Consider the following 17,782-nt stretch of genomic DNA (forward strand, 5'->3'; position numbering starts at 1 on the left):
ACCGACTGCGCCACCCAGGCGCCCCTACATGGGTATTTTTAATGCGTTGCTAGCGCAGAGGCTGTAAGCCCACATACATACACCACATGCAGAAAACATACAACAAAGTTAACAACTCGGTTTTATTTCTGTCACCACTTTGTGTTATGAAGGGGTTCCACGATACTTTGGTCTGTTCGGTATTAATACCACAGCGATATCTATATTCCCTTGGGCATAGAAATAAACAAGTTACTACAAAAATATTGCAAAACATAGCATTTGCCCCAAGTGAAGTTTTCATAGTATTTCCTAAAGGTAAGGAAAAGTTTTGGGGGGTGGGGAGGGTCCCCAGAATAATATCCTCAAAATTTCCTTGGAGAGTTTTGAATCTGGCAATAATGAATAGCAGTACAGTTCGTTGAATTTTTATCTTTGAGATTGGTAGGAGAGAGATTCGATGTTGACGGTTAGAATTATTTTTCAGTTTTAAAAAGAAAGTCTGAAAATAAATTGCACCCTAACTAGACAAGAACAGAGATGAGTGGAGGTGGAGTTGGTGTGCGGGCTGTGGGGCGTGACACTGGTCATGCATGGGCAGAGCCACTCAGCCTCTCCACAATATGCCCGTCTTATCCCAGTGACGGTCTCGAGGTACCTCTTTCGAGCGCAGCTCGAAACACCGTTAGGTTGCTGTAAGAGCGTATGCTAGAATTATGCTTTCTGTTTGGTTAAAACGGGTTATAGTAGACAAACCTTTCAATGTGCGAAAGATTGGTGTTCTCTGAATCTCACATTTCAAATACTGCTGTTATTTTATGCTGCAGATAGTTCTTTTCCTTTAAGGACATGAGGATGCCTTATTATAGCTTGGTCTAACATCGGAAGGACGGTACCTCCTCCCAGTATCAGTGACACGTTGAAGTACTAAAAAATACCCACTTAGTGTCCATTACTGTATCTGTGGTTTCCTACATTGGGCACCTGGTGGTGTTTATGCAGGGCAAGGAGCATGTCAGCCTCTTTTCTTTTTTTTTGGCGGGGAGGGGGGGGTTATCTTTTTGTTGTGTGAAGAAAACTAATTCATGTCAATCCATTCTTTTACCATTTTTGTTTTAGTTTTATATGATGCTTTTTAACATTTTCTATTTGTTCACATAAAAAATTTTACTCAAAAAATGCGTAGCCAGATACGTTAATCTTTCCTGTTTCCTTTCCTTTAAATCTTAGGTCTTCTCAATCCTACGGTCAGAGAAATATTAATTTATATTTCATTTTAGTAGTTATAGCTGTTGTTTCTTAAATGGTTACCTTGTGCCAGACACTGTGGTGAGCTCTTTACATAAATCATCCCTTTTGATGTTCCTCACAGTTTAGGACGCAAATGTTATTGTTAAATGAAGAAACATCTTCAGAGAAGCTAAGTAACATTAAGGTTAAATAGTAGCCAGTAGAGAAGTGGGCATTTTCACCCATGTTTGTCAGACTTTAAAAATCTCTTTCCCTCTCTCTGGTATACCCTCTAATGTATTAGAGCTGTGATTGATTTAATGACCTAGCTAGTTAACTGAACTTCTGAGGAGGAACTTTGTTTTAGGTGAGAGTGCATACATAGACTGTGCATACTGGACATGGACTGTAGCCTCTGCATAACTGCAGTATTTGTAAAGTTAGTCCTTTTCCTCACCTTTCCATCCGATTCTTAGTGACACTTAGTTACTTTTCTTTCTGGATCTGGAAACATCTTTACATTGATTTCTTGGTCTTAACCTAACACCTCTAGAAGTTTTTCAATTTCTGAAAACAAAAGGTAACCAACAAAAACCTTGAATCAAAAACAGCAACAGAAACTTTCTCTGAAGTCTGAAGGTTTCCACCTGAATCATTCATAATTGCATTTATTCTCTTCAGTGTTGGATTTCTTTCAAGAGCTCTATGATCCCCCATCTTTTAGCACTTAGCAATCTTTTTATTTCTTTTTCACCAAGAATCTCATGATATGAGAGAGCCTGTTTACCAACCCACGACTTTTGTAAAACAGTGATTCATGCTTTCATTCTAATACATTCATACAAAAAAAAAAAAGATGTATAAATACAAAACATGCTCGTCAGAGAATCAACGATACTATTTTCCTTAGGTTTTTTTGTAGCTTGGTGGAGGCTAAATTTATTTTACATGTGGCTCTTTTGACGTACATCAGGTCTCTGTACTATGTTTGTGGAGCTTCCACGTGAGGACCTTTAGAATAGCTTCTGTTCTTTTCTCTGATGTCTTTACCACCCATTTATTCCTTCAGTACCTGCAACTTGGCATTTTACAAGTTTCACTGAAATTGCTCTCGTAGAATGTCCGAGATCTTCTTTTTTTTTTTTTTTTTTTCAACGTTTATTTATTTTTGGGACAGAGAGACAGAGCATGAACGGGGGAGGGGCAGAGAGAGAGGGAGACACAGAATCGGAAACAGGCTCCAGGCTCTGAGCCATCAGCCCAGAGCCCGACGCGGGGCTCGAACTCACGGACCGCAAGATCGTGACCTGGCTGAAGTCGGACACTTAACCGACCAAGCCACCCAGGCGCCCCTGTCCGAGATCTTCTTAATTACCAAATACAGCATTTGATCCAGCACTTAGAACTGCTGGCCGCCTCTCTGTTTTTGAAACTCTTTCCTCTTTGCAGTCTTGACTCTTGTTTCGCCTGTGGCTCCTTGTGAGCTCCTTTTCTTGGCTCGCTTGTTTTTTGCTTTCCCTTGTACGCTTAAAATTCTTACAATTTTTATTAGAACCGTCTACTGAGTTCAAGATCCAGATTTTTTGTGCTTTCTATCTTTGCGTGTAGATACGTATCCCATTATCACCGCAAATTTGGCATGTCTAAAACTCGGTGCATTTTTCTCTTCTCCAAATCTGCAGATCCTTTTGTGGTTCTTCTTTTTTTTATTTTTTATTTTTATTTTGTTTCAGTATATGAAATTTATTGTCAAATTGATTTCCATACAACACCCAGTGCTCATCCCAAAAGATGCCCTCCTCAATATGTGGTTTTTCTTTAGTAAATGACTTCCTCATCTTCCCAGTCACTGAGGCAACATGTGTTGACTTCTTCCCCGTCATCTCTCACATTCTGCCATTTGGTATAAGAAGGGAACTACTGAAGTTTGGCTATCCGTTAATTGACAGATAATACATTGGACAATGTATTTGCCATCATATTAAGGCTGTTCTACAGTAATGACATATCATCCCCAATTGACAAATAATGGAAGTTGCAATTTAGAAAAACCTTACTTTTTTTTAAAGGTTTTATTATTATTATTATTATTTTTTAAGTAATCTCTACACCCAACATGAGACTTGAACTCACAACCCAGAGACCAAGAGTCACACACTCTACCAACTGAGCCAGCCAGGCACCCCCGAAAATTTTGTTGTTAATAAGTGATAGAGCTAGGATTCCTAGCTCAAGTCTATTTAATTGTAAATCTGAGATTTTTCTACTATGTTGTCTGCCTGTAGTCTGTATTCTTTAAAATTCTACAGTATCTTCTTTCCTTTTTTAACACTACTGACATAGTTTATATAAACCCTAAGTGTATCTTCTGAATAATTTTTCTCAAATCCCTTCAGGATCTGTTCTACTTATCTAGGGCTATCTCTCTTTAACCATCCACACTTCCTAAATTCTAATCATTTTGAGTCTTTCATACCTCATATAACATGAAATATGTTGTCACTTCTCTGTATCTTTGTATTTTGTGCTATTATTAACCGAATCTGAAAAACAAACAAAAAATCTTTCCTCCTTTTCCCTTCAAGAGTTAACTCAAATACTACCTTCTCTGTGAATGCTTGCTTAAACATCTCAAAGAATTTTTTTTTTTTTTTTTTTTTTACTGTTTCTATAATACTTGGTGTTAAGACTTACCTCATTCTGTTTTATGTTAAGTTTCTCTATCTGTTTGCCTTTTCTCACTGGACTGTAAATATTTTGAGTCTGAGCATGTATTTGCTACTATTTTTGTACCATTAATGTATTTTGTCTCGAAAAGTTACTGTTTAATTTCCTTTTATTAGGCAATGTATGCAGTTTTGTGGTATTCTAATACTTTTATATCTTTAAAAAATTTGATGATGGGTTTTCTGGGCTATATGGCCACCATGTTTTACTTTAATGATCACAACTGATTTAGAACAGAGGATGGTGATTTCTTTTGAAATGTTAAAGGATCTTCTATTTTTTTATTTTATTTTATTTTTGTAATTTTTTTTTAATGTTTATTTATTTTTGAGAGAGACAGAGACAGAATACGAGTGGGTTGGGGCAGAGAGAGAGGGAGGCACAGAATCCGAAGCTGGCTCCAGGCTCTGAGCTGTCCGCACAGAGCCCGACGCGGGGCTCAGACTCACGGACCGCAAGATCATGACCTGAGCCAAAGTCGGACGCTCAACCGACGGAGCCACCCGGGCGCCCTGAGGATCTTCTATTTTTTTGAAACGCAAAAGTTTAACATTGTCCAAGTATTCTTGATACTTTTCAATCTCCTGAGCCTGGCAGTAGTCTTAATTACTTCTTGACACTGTTGTGAAGTTACAGGGCTTCTCCATGTTGTACTTTGCTCACCATCTTTGCCCAGACACCAGGCAGATGGCGGATGGAAGGTTACTGGAGACTCCACACCAGGAGTACTTTATTTTACCTGAGTGTGAATTCTCTTTTATCTTTTCTTAGCCTTTGCCTGCGATGATTACCCATTTCTCTGTCTGACAAAAGGTGTATGTGAATTTCAAATTTTTTTCTTAGAACAGTGATTCTCTAGTTCAGATACTGTTGTTTAGGATTGAAATATTCTGTCACCTACCTTACAGAATTATGAGAATTCAAATTTCCAAGCCCATGGTGGATATTAAATAAATTTCCATATCTACAGTTGCACCTTATCACTTCTAAACTTTGTCTTTGTTTATATTTATTTAGGGTGCTGTCAGTTATATTCAGATGTGTGTGGCTCTGTGCGTGTGTGTGTGTGTGTGTGTGTGTGTGTGTGTGTAATGAGGCAGTGACATTAATTGTCTTTTAGAGGCTCACATTTTAACTAATACTCTTGAATATTTTTAAAAATTAGTTTAAAAATGCTTTTTTTTTTGGAAGGGATAACAGTGTGCTCCCATCTTTCCCATAAGAATGAGGTGTCAGGGCTCCTGGGTGGCTCAGTCCATTGAGCATCTGACTTCTGCTTGGGTCATGATCTCGTGGTTCGTGAGTTTGAACCCCACATCGGGTTCGCTGCTGTCAGCGTGGAGCTCACTTCTGATCCTCTGTCCCCCTTTCTCTTTGCCCCTCTCCTGCTTGTGCTCGCTCTCATTCAAAAATAAACAAACATTAAAAACAAAAGAATTAGGGGTCAACTTGAATAAAAGAAGGGGAAGTGCATGATTTTGTAAACTTCTCAAGGTGTTACTGGTTAAGATTTACTTAAAAGTAATGACATGTTAAATAAAATCATATTCATTTTGTCTCAATATGGATCATAAATTATTAGTGTTACTGTTGTTTTAGCTTACCCCCGAAGTGATATAAATGGATGAGAACGGTTGGACTGTTGGGTGTATTAGGGAGATTCATACTTGTCAACATCACTTTTGATGGCATTTGCCCCCCTTGTGGTCTGATTAAATGGCATTTCTTGTAAGAAGTATTTAAGTAGAAGAATGCTCACATTAAAATCTTTTGGCCCACAAATCCTCCTGTGAATTCTAGTTGCTTGTTACTGGTGCTTTTAAGATCCCAGAGAGGTTTTGGAAACTCACTGGATATACTTCAATCTTTAGTTTCTTGCTGAGTTTTAGTGTTATTTCAGGTGATTTCCAGACTTTAGGCCCTAGGAGATGGAATCGTTTGGGCTTTAGATGGAATGGGTTGGAATTTTATGAGGTTGAGGCTTAATCCTGTCTCTACTCAGGGCTCCTCAGTACTTTGAAGAGTTCTAGAACTGTGGTGCAGCTCAAATGGCATTAGTATGTACATACTGCTTTCTGACCTCAGATCTACTTCTTTTCTCTTATCTTATAGCTGCTATTCCAAACCGTTAACACTCTGCTCACACCTACTCACCGCTTCTCTGTTACTTTTGAGTAAGTGACTTGTGTTGTTCAGAGGAGGGAAAAAGAGAGAATGAATTGTCTCATGTGGCAGCTTTTGACCTGTATACGGCATTTGCATTCATACCCTTCCTGTTTTTCTTCCTGTGTCAGACAAACAGGTGTTCTTCTATTATATGCTTCAGAGCCTATCTTTATTCCCTCTAACAATGTATTCTATTATTTATCCCTTTTCAGTTGTAGTCAGTCTCTCCCTCGACAGTGATTTCTTCCTGATAGTTTGTGAACATGCCATGTTTAAGTTTCTTTTGCTCTGGGACCCCAAGGGTAAGGAATGCTACGTGAGGAAATGTTCTAGGGTCAACATGTTTGAGAAACTGCAAAACAATTTGAGAAATGCTTCCTGCTTATTGTTGCTACTTTTTTTTTTTTAACTGTTAATTCCTCCCTCAATCCCCAGTGTTTTGCTGTTCACTTTCATGACTCTGTTGAAACTCTTTTTTTTTTTTTTTTTTTTTTTTAATTTTTTTTTTTTTTTCAACGTTTTATTTATTTTGGGGACAGAGAGAGACAGAGCATGAACGCGGGAGGGGCAGAGAGAGAGGGAGACACAGAATCTGAAACAGGCTCCAGGCTCTGAGCCATCAGCCCAGAGCCCGACGCGGGGCTCGAACTCACGGACCGCGAGATCGTGACCTGGCCGAAGTCGGACGCTTAACCAACTGCGCCACCCAGGCGCCCCGAAACTCTTTTTGATAAGGTTACCAGAAGTATCAGTTCTTGCTTGATCTCTCTCTGCTCCATTTGACATTGTTGACCATTCCTCTTTCTTTGAAACTTTTGTTCTCTTAGCTCTTTGACTGTTCTTTCATAGTCTCTCTTGAGGACCTCTTGTCTGTGGTCCTGGCCTCAGGAACTCTCCTAAGCTCTTGTCCTTGACTCTCTTCTCATTTACCTCACACAGCACCCCTTGGGGATCTCAGCACATCTTCATGACTTCAGCTACTCCCTACTCATAGTTGACTTCCAGGTATATATTTTTTTATCCTCTCTGTCCTCTACACTCACTGTAAGTACTAGCTTCTTCAGAACATCTTCATCTATACGGCATAAGACTATGGAAATTCGTTATGTCTAAAATGAATATCACATCTTTTCCTTTAAACCTGTTCACACACATCTGGACACACTCATTCACAACTCTGTGCTGTCTTGGTTGTTGATGTCACCCAGTTGTCTAACTTACGAGTTTTCTTGCCTCTTCCATCTTCCTTAACTGTCATATCATTTGGCCAACAAGGGTTCGTTGATTGGGTTACTTTGAAATTGTCTAGACACTTTTTTTAAGTTTATTTGTTTTGAGAGAGAGAGAGAGAGAATGAATGAATGAATGAATGAATGAATATGAATCCCAAGCAGGTGCTGTTGGTATGGAGCTCAACGTGGGGCTCAATCCCATGAACCGTGAGATCATGACCTGAGCCAAAATCAGGAGTCAGATGCCCAACTGACTTGCCACTAATTCAGGAAATTGCCTGAAATTGTCTTCACTTTTAACATCACTGAGTTATAATTTAGGTCCACCTTCATTTCTTACCTGGACACTTACTATTATAGATTAACATTATCTGCTTTCCTGCTTCTGGTCTTAACTTTCAAACCACTGCCTAACTTATTATTTGATCTTGTTTCTTATCTTTGTCATCTGTTTTTTGTCATTAGAATAAAATCCAGATCTTTCAGGAATGTATCCAAGCTGTACCTATTGATTTCTCTCCTGATTACTGCTGTAGACCTACTCAACTATTGAATACCATGCTCTTTCTGCCTCTGCCTTAGAACATTGTCTTTGAACATTGCTTTGATTGCTGTGTCTTTTTCTCTGTCTTGACTCTGCAAACTTGTCTTTTAGGATTCATTTCAAGCATATCATCTTTTGACCTAATTAGTCAGCATGAAGCATTTGTTCACTTTTCCCTAGCACTTACATCGTTCTAATTAAGGGATGTATAACCTGTCCTAAAGGCACACTGTAGATGCTTCTACTTAATATTGATATGTGGATGTTCTGAACGTCTGGGATTGTGGAGTTGGGTTCAGTGTACATTCTGTACCTGTGAAATGCCAGTCTGTGAGCTTCTAGACTATAGTGCCTGTGTTTTCTATGTTTTTCTTCTCCACAGTGCCTAGCACATTGCCTAACACTGTATCTTCCATGTATTAGCTGTTGAAATAATTGAATGGATGAGCCTGGATTCGTGATTGGTGATTCATAGTATTTGGCCTGATGTTAGTCCTGAAATTTAATGCTTTGTGCATTGTCTCAAGTTTTTTTGGTAGGGTTTCATGACGAAAAATATCGTTATAGAAAAATGTTTGAAAAATCTTAATAAATGTTGAATCTGGTGATTGAGTATGGCAGAGTTCTTGATTAGAGAAAATGCCTCTAAGTAAATTTCTCTTACTATATAATGTGGCAAATAAGTTTTAGTATTATATATGTATGGATAGAAGCTGTACATAGATATAGAAAACAGTTATAGCTATATAGTAATTCTTGACTCTGTGGAATGCTGTGATGGTCTTGTTTTCCTGGACTACTCATTAACTGACCTGAATAGGTCTTTTTCTCTTGTTAGGGAGTGTTTTTTTTGTTTTTAAGCTTTCTTGAGATGATTGACACATAAAGGAGAGTACTACTGAGAATGAGCTAGGTAATAACGCCTCTGTGACCATTAATGATTACTACTACTGGGGGACTTTGACATACAACAAATAGGTTTCAAGTGGAAGAGGAGCGGTTCATCTGTTTTTGTTTGAAAATGTCTTCTATCCACCGTACACCGATTTTGCTTTTTTGTGCACATTGATTCTGTTGGTATCAATTGAAATATCGCATACCGTGTGAATGCTTGTGTATCGTCATGCCGTTCGCTGGCGATGATAACTCTAAGCAAAGGGAACTGTGTAAGTGGCTTTATGATGAATAAATCTTAAACTTTTCTGTAACTTTTTTGTAAAACATATAAACTTATGGGCAAAAAAATCAGATACCATAGAGAAGTACAAAGAAGGAAGCCAAAATGTCTCCGCTTTCCTCACCATCCGGAGATAAGAGCTCCCTTAACATTTTAGTGAACATGTTTACCATCCTTTGTATGCCTGTGCACACGCACATGTACACGTCTTCCTGTATGCCTGTGCACATGCACACGTACACGTCTTCCTTCGTTCCCCTTCCTCTGAGACAGAAGCACACCATTTTACAGAAATAGTTACTTAGTATAATTGCTGATTTGTAGCCTGATTTGTATTTTATTTTTACTCTGTGGGCCTGTTTCCATGGCAAATAAAAATAAATCAATTCACATGATTTTTATGGCGACATGCTATTGTAGGTACCAAATTCCACATAACTGAATGCCTACCGATAGATATTTTAGTTACTTCCTTTTTAAAAACAATCATAAATTGAAAAATTACATGCAAAACTTATGTGTACAAAAATTATGTGCCCATACTTGATTTTCTTCTTAGCTTTAGTTCCTAGGTTTCAGAGTACTAAGGCATGCTTATTTTTCATTTTGATATATTGTCAAACTATTCTCAAGGATAGTGTTTAGGTTGGGGCACCTGGGTGGCTCAGTCGGTTGAGCGTCCGACTTCGGCTCTGGTCATGATTTTATGGTAGTGAGTTTGAGCCTGCGTCGGGCTCTGTGCTGACAGCTCGGAGCCTGAAGCCTGCTTCAGATTCTTTGTCTCCCTCTCTTTCTCTCTCTGCCCCTTCCCCACTGGCTTGCTCGCTCGCTCTCTCTGTCTCTCTGTCTCTCTCTCAAAAATAAATAAACATTAAAAAAAAAAGAATAGTGTTTAGGGTATTATCTGTTTATGATGCACTTTGTGAAGGATAAACTAATGAGTATCTTTGAAAATTTACATTCCCATTGTTTCAAGATGTATATAATTACTTTTGCTGAGCTTCTGAAACGTTTTATTAAACTCTATCTTAGTACAAACCTTATTACTAATTGATTTTCATTTGGTAGGTTCTGATGTACTGATGTTACTTCACTCTAAAGATAGTCAAAATATAAATAGGAGAACTTCTGTTTATTTATCTATTTATTAAAAAAATTTTTTTTTGAGAACTTCTGTTTAAAACAACACTGGAGTACATCTCTTGGAAGCATTAGTAATCAACTTTCTTCCACAGTTTTCACCAATTTGATTCTGATTTATTTAGAAAATCATATTTCCTAACCCTCTATTTACCAGTTTGCTTCAGAAAAATTTGAAATTGAGATACTAGACTAATTTCACAATAGTAGTAATATTTTAGATGTTAATTGTTAACTTATAGGATGAAACCTTGCTGGTCTTGAGCAGGTCAGCTGAAATTAAGTATATTTTGATAATAAATATAAATGTAAATATAAATTGACCATATTTGGATGTGCTTCAAATAAGGGGAAATAACAACCCATTAAATTAAAAAAAAAGTCTTACAGAAATGTGAACTTGGAGGCTCTAGTTAGCTATTTGACTTCTCCTTTCCACCCCCCCCCTTCCTCTTTATCCTGTATGACTTATGAACACTGAAGACTGGTAAAAATAGCTCTGAATAGGGCTTTTCTTTGTGCCTGTGGGTCTCATCTTTTTATGCCTTTTTACATACAATTTATCAAGGCAAAATACTTGCTAATTCCTGCCTTTCTCCCTCATTATCAGCGTCCCTTCTTTTACCATTCCAGGTAATTCCCCTTGCCGGGGGAAACCACACCCCTTGGGCATAAATCTTTGGAATTAGTCCCAACTAGGCTCTTTTGTCAAGTCCAAATAGGGAACAGTAATAGTGAAGATGGGAGATTGGAGTAGGTTTTAGAAAAAGTAGATAAGGCTAAGATTAACATCAACTTTTTATCCCCTGTTTGTTTGTTTTTTTTTTTTAAGTTGACTTAGTTCTGTCAAGAACAGTGGAGACTTGACCTGTTCACTCTAAATGGATTTCATCAGTAAACACATTAAGCAAAACTTCCCTTCTCTTCCTTTCTTCCTGCTTTCCCTTCCTCTTTTTCCTCCTCTTCTTCCTTTTCTTTTTCTCTGCTTTTCTCTTTTATTCTCTTTTATCCTGGCTGAAACGTAAAAGATGGATTAGAGGTGAGCAAGACTGGAGTTTAGTTGGTCAATAGGGATGATGTTGCAGTAAACCCGAGAAGAGATGACAGTGGTGTAGAGGAGGGCACTGATGGTGACACGGGTAGAAATAGTTGAATTTGAGAAATATTTAGAATGTAGAATAGATGTCATGATTTGATGCTTCAGAAATATCTACAGTATCAAAAGGATAGGTGTGGCATAATTTATCTGTTTGGGAAAGAAACGATACAGACAGCGCAACAAAACTTGAAAACCAAGTTAATAGGGCATCTTGGTCCTAGGCTATCACCATCTAGAGCTGTGAGAACTTAAATTTCTGTTGTTTAAGCCACTCATGTATGGTATTTTGTTATGACTCTAGCAGACTAAGATAGTTGGTGATAAGTTAAACACATGTATTATAAAACCTAAGGCAACCGCTACAGAGAGTTGCAGCTAATAAGTGGAGAGAAGCAATAAAATGAAAACTCAAAAGTCGGTTAATCCCCAAAGAAGGCAGAAAAAAGAAAAGGGGAACAAAGAACAAATAGAACAAATTAAAAAAAGGGTAGCAAGATGGTAGATAGGTTTAATAATCACATTAAATGTAAATAGCCTAAATGTCCCAAGAAGAAGGCAGAGATTTTCAGGTTGGATTTAAAAAAACAAGATCCGATTATTTGAAGCTGACAAAAAACCTACTTTAGACTTAAAGACAAACATATGTTTAAAATTATACCATGCACTAGTCAGAAAAGACTAATGTGTGTGTTTATTACTAGTGTTATATCCATGTATCTTGTACACTATAACAGGTAGTACAATTATAATTACAACAGTAATTATAGTAATAGTAATGTACGACTACACATTAGTGTATGCATACTATATAGAGTATAGTAATACAGTTGGCCCTTGAACTACATGGGGGTTGGGGTAATAACCCTCCATGCATTTGAAAATCCATGTGTAACTTTTGACTCCCCCAAAGTGTAATGACTAGTAGCTTAGTGTTGACTGGAAGCCATACCGATAACATAAACATTTGTATGGTATATGTATGATATACTATATTCTTACAGTAAAGTAAGCTTGAGGAAAGAAAATAATAAAATCATAAGAGAAAACACATTTTACAGGTCCTGTATCAAAAAAATCTATGTGTAAGTGGACCTGCACAGTTCAAACCTATGTTGTTCAAGAGTCAGCTGTATATATAGTATAGTGATGTATGGGGTACATATAATATAGCTGGGATAGCTATACTCCTATCAGACAAAGTAGATTTCAGAGCCGAGAATATTATCAGGAACAAAAAGAGTTGTTAGATAAAGGGACAGTTCATTAAGAGCATGGATGTACCACTGTTAAATGTTTATGTACCTAATAAAAGAGGGTTAAAATATGAGACCAAGACTAATAGAGTTGAAAGGAGAAGTAGACAAACAGTGATAGCGATTTCAGTACTCTGAGTATTAGAAGAAAGACAAAATCAGTAAGGATATGGGAGATTTCAATAGCTCTGTCAGTTTGACGTTTATGGAACACTCTGCCCACAAACAGCCAAATACATACTCTTCTTAAGTGCACGTAGAACATTGACTAAGACCAATTCTGGGTCACGGAACGAGTCTCAATAAGTTTAAAAGGATTCAGGTCATACAAATGTGTTCTCTGACCACAGTGGCATTAAAATAGGAATCAGTAACAAAGATTTGTGGAGAATCTTTAAGTATTTGGACACTGAACAGCACACTTCTAAATTATTCATGGGGCAAAGAAGAAATAGGGGAAGCAGAAAGTTCAGTATAACTTTGTAATAGCACAACTGCTTTGTAACTTTCATTTTGAAGTGAATGACAATGAAGCCATGTTAAAAGTTGTGGGATGCTGCTAACACACTAATGAGGTAGATTTTAGCATTAAATGCCTAGAGTGGACAAGAAATGTTCCTAGGTCAATGACTTCAGCTTCTACTCTAAGAAACTAGAGAAAGAAGAACAAATTCAGCCCAAATTGGTCTCCCTAAAAGGTAAGTTCATGTCCTAATCCCTGCCTGGAACTTGTGAATTCTACTTGATTTAGAAGAAGAGTCTTTTACAGGTATAATTAAGTTAAGGATTTGGTGATACCATCTTGAATTATTTAAGTGGCCCCTGAACAATGGCAGGTCCGTCCTGGTTAAGACGAGGCAGAGGGAGATTGCACACAGGAGAAGGGGATGTGAGGACCGGGGCAGAAACAGGTGATGTGGTAAAGCCAAGGAACGCCAAAGAGTGCCGGCAGTTGCCAGAAGCTAGGAGAGAAGCATGGAATGGATTCTGCTCCAGTGCATCTGGAGGGGAGCACCGGCAACTTCCTTGTAAACTTCTGGCTTCCAAAACGTGGAAGAAAATACATTTCTGGGGTTTTAAGCCATCAAGTTTGTGGTAATTTGTTACGGTAGCCGCAGGAAACTGGTACGTATGCACTAGCAACAAATAATATAAAGTGAAAGTTTCAAAATTATGTAATTTATGATAGTGCCAGAAATACAAAATGTGGTTTGATCTGACAGAAAGTCTGAGGAACTGTACGTTAAAAACTTTGAAACTTTCCTGAGAGGAATTAAAGAAGACCTAAATAAAAGGAGACGTATAACATGTTCATGGATCTGAAGACTCATTATTGTTAAGATGCAAGATGTTGATTCTTACCAAATTGATCTACAGATTCAGTATACTGTCAATTAGAATTCAGCAGGGTATTTAATTTTTTTTTAACGTTTATTCATTTTTTTGAGAGACAGAGACAGAGCCTGAGTGGGGGAGGGGCAGAGAGAGAGGAAGACACAGAATCCCAAGCAAGAGCCAGGTTTCAAGCTGGTAGCACAGAGCCCGATGCGGGGCTCAGACTCATAAACTGTGAGACTGTGACCTGAGCCTAAGTCGGATGCTTGACTGAGCCACCCAGGCGCCCCTCGGCAGGCTATGTAATAGTAATTGATAAGTTTAGCCTAATACTCATGTAAACATTCAAATAACCAATCCAAACTAAAAAAGAAAAAAGGCAAAAAGATGCAAGATGTACACTATCCGACTTCAAGAATTACTGTAAAGCTGTAGTCATCAAGATGATGTGCTTTTGGGGGCGCCTGGGTGGCGCAGTCGGTTAAGCGTCCGACTTCAGCCAGGTCACGATCTGGTGGTCCATGAGTTCGAGCCCTGCGTCAGGCTCTGGGCTGATGGCTCAGAGCCTGGAGCCTGTTTCCGATTCTGTGTCTCCCTCTCTCTCTGCCCCTCCCCCGTTCATGCTCTGTCTCTCTCTGTCTTAAAAATAAATAAACGTTGGGAAAAAAAAAAAGATGATGTGCTTTTGACATGAAGATAGATGGGCATCAGTGGAGCACAATCAAGTCCAGAAATTAACTTGCTAATAAATAGTTGATTTTCAACAAAGTAGCAAAGGCTATTGAGCGGAGGAAGAAGAGTCTCTTTAGCAAACAGCGCTAGAATAATTGAGTGTGTGCAAAAATATTAGACTCCTACCTCACGCTTCATAGAAATTGACTCAGTGAATCTTAGACCTAAATGTAAAACATGAAATCCTAAAACAGAAGAAAACAGAATATTTGTAACTTTGGTGGGTTAGGCAGGTATTTCTTAGGTGTAACAACTTCGTCAACATTTAAGAACCACAGTTCTTTGAAAGCTGCTGTTAAGAGAATGAAAAGACAGATCATAGACCTGGAGAAAATATTTGTATAACATGTAGACCAAGGCTTTCTATCCAGAACTGCCAGTTTCACAACAGAAAACAAAAAATCAATAAAAATGGTCAAAAAGTGTGAACAGACATTTTACAGTAGAAGACACAGAATGGCCATTAAGTAAGTCATTGGGGAATGCAAATTAAAACCACAATGAGATACACCTATTAAAATGTCTAAAATATAAAAATCTGACCAAAGCTCATGTTCACGAGTATGTAGAGCAACTTGGTCTTTCCACAAAGTGCTGGTGGGTATATTAAGATAGTAGCACTACTTTGTAAAACAGCTTACCAATTAAAAGTTTTTTTTAAATCTTTTTTTTTTTTCCAACGTTTATTTATTTTTGGGACAGAGACAGAGCATGAACGGGGGAGGGGCAGAGAGAGAGGGAGACACAGAATCCGAAACAGGCTCCAGGCTCTGAGCCATCAGCCCAGAGCCCGACGCGGGGCTCGAACTCACGGACCGCGAGATCGTGACCTGGCTGAAGTCGGACGTTTAACCGACTGCGCCACCCAGGCGCCCCAATTAAAATTTTTTTTAATGTTTGTTTATTTTTGAGAGAGAGAGACAGAGAGCGAGCAAGGGAAGGGCAAAGAGAGGGAGTCAGAATCTGAAGGAGGCTCCAGTCCCTGTGCTGTCAGCACAGAGCCTGATGCGGGGCTCGAACCCACAAACCGGAAGATCATGACCTGAGCTGAAGTCGGTCGCTTAACGAACTGAGCCACCCAGGTGCCCAATAGCATACCAATTTTCTTTTCCTTTTTTTTTTTTTTTTCAACGTTTATTTATTTTTGGGACAGAGAGAGAGCATGAACGGGCGAGGGGCAGAGAGAGAGGGAGACACAGAATCGGAAACCGGCTCCAGGCTCCGAGCCATCAGCCCAGAGCCCGACGCGGGGCTCGAACTCACGGACCGCGAGATCGTGACCTGGCTGAAGTCGGACGCTTAACCGACTGCGCCACCCAGGCGCCCCCATACCAATTTTCTAAAAAGGTTATATATACACATACTGTGTGTCCAAGCCATTCACTAATGGGCACTTTCCCAAGAGTAATGAAATAGGTCTACACAAGAACTTGTACCTGAGCGTTCTCTTTGCAGCTTTGTTTTTAATAGCCCCAAACTGGAAACCACCTTTGTCCATTGGATGAAAGAATAAACAAATTGTGGTGTATGGATATTATGAAATATTAGCAGTAAAAAAGGAATGAAATATTGGTGGAGTCAGTCACATGGATGAATCTTAATGTTGCCAAGTGAAAGAAGCTCGGAAAAAAACCTGCATGTATATGTATGTAAGATTCATTCATATTAAATTCTAGAAAAGGTAGATTAATCTATAGTGACAGAAAGCTGATCTGTGGTTGCCTCGAGACCAAAGTAGGGGAGTAGAGAGGAATGGGAGGGAGGAATTCAAACGAAGTTTGTGGCAACATTTGGGCATCATGGATATATTCATTATCTTGATTTGGGTAATTGTTTCCTGGTTTCTGCCTATGACCAGAGTTGCAAAGAGGTTATATTTTAAATATGTGCAGTTTAGGGGCACCTGGGTGGCTCATTCGGTCGGTTAAGTGTCCTGACTCTTGATTTTGGCTCAGGTTGTGATCTCACATCGCTTGTTAACAGTGCATAGCCTGCCTGGGATTCTCTCCTCTGTTTCTGTCTGTCTCTGTCTCTCTCTGCCCTGCCCCACTTGTGCGTGCTTGTCTCTCAAAATAAATAAACTTAAGAAAATGTGCACTGTGTTTATATGTCAGTTATATCTAAATAAAACTGTTAAGAAAAAGCAGGTCATGTTTCGTTCAGAAAGTAGAAAGATTACTGATAAAAACTTAAGCCATTAGACAAGTAAAGCAAATTGCGTTCATTATAAGGAATGTATCGTGGAAGGTATTTTATGGGTTTTTATGGGTTTATTATGTAATTTTTAAAAATCCGACCAATATTCAGGAACAGTAGTGGTTTCTTATCATACATCATACCACCTTAGGGTAACTTTCTTACAGACCTTTTTGACATATTTGCAATGAAACAGTACGTAAGAGTTTGTGTTCTATTTTCATTTAATAGAATCTTCCTGTTTTTCTACCACATTTTAAAAACCTATTTTAATGGTGGCACTTTTCATTTTGTTTTGCACTATTTATTAAATGAGTCCCTTAATTTATGGGACTGCTTTATTGTGGTCTTAAGTAAGTGTTCTGTTTATAGTGGAGTCCAGCAGAGTCTTAAAAATCTGAATTTTACTTTAAGAGTAGCAGTTTCCATGCAATCCTATAATAGTAGAAAAGCATAAAATTGTGTTGCACACGAATTAGCAATTGGGGCGCCTGGGTGGCTCAGTCGGTTAAGTGTCCAACTCTTGGTTTTGGCTTCAGGTCATGATCTCACCGTTCGTGGGTTTGGGCCCTGCCTCGGGTTCCATGCTGTCAGTGTGGAGCCTGCTTGGTATCCTCTCTCTCTACTCCTCCCCCTGTATGTGCTCTCTCTCTCAAAATAAATAAACTTAAAAAAACAAAAAACAAAAACCTGAGTTAGAAACCTCATCAGAAAATTACTTCATTTGTGAAAAACCCTGTAAGTTAAGGAAATACTCTATCATTTTGGTTGGGTGGGATGTCTACATTGAAATGTTAATTACTGTTTTATTTAAAATATAATAACAGGGCTGCCTGGGTGGCTCAGTTACGCCTCTTGATTTCTGCTCTGGTCATGATCTCAGGGTTTGTGAGTTTGAACCCTGTGTTGGGCTGTGCGCTAACAGAGGTGGGGAGTATGCTTGGGATTCGCTCTCTCCCTTTCTCTACCCTC

The 17,782-nt window shown here is 38.6% G+C and overlaps 1 protein-coding gene across 5 annotated transcripts in view; it reads left to right on the plus strand.

Moving 5' to 3' along the window:
- Positions 1-17,782, plus strand: part of PAN3 (poly(A) specific ribonuclease subunit PAN3) — a 134,816-nt gene that overhangs the window by 38,861 nt on the left and 78,173 nt on the right. The gene's annotated exons all lie outside the window — the stretch shown is intronic.

Source organism: Lynx rufus, unplaced genomic scaffold (assembly GCF_022079265.1).
Source record: "Lynx rufus isolate CCGP_SWC_20201006 ecotype Redwood Valley unplaced genomic scaffold, mLynRuf1.p SCAF_1, whole genome shotgun sequence".
Lineage (NCBI taxonomy): Eukaryota > Metazoa > Chordata > Mammalia > Carnivora > Felidae > Lynx > Lynx rufus.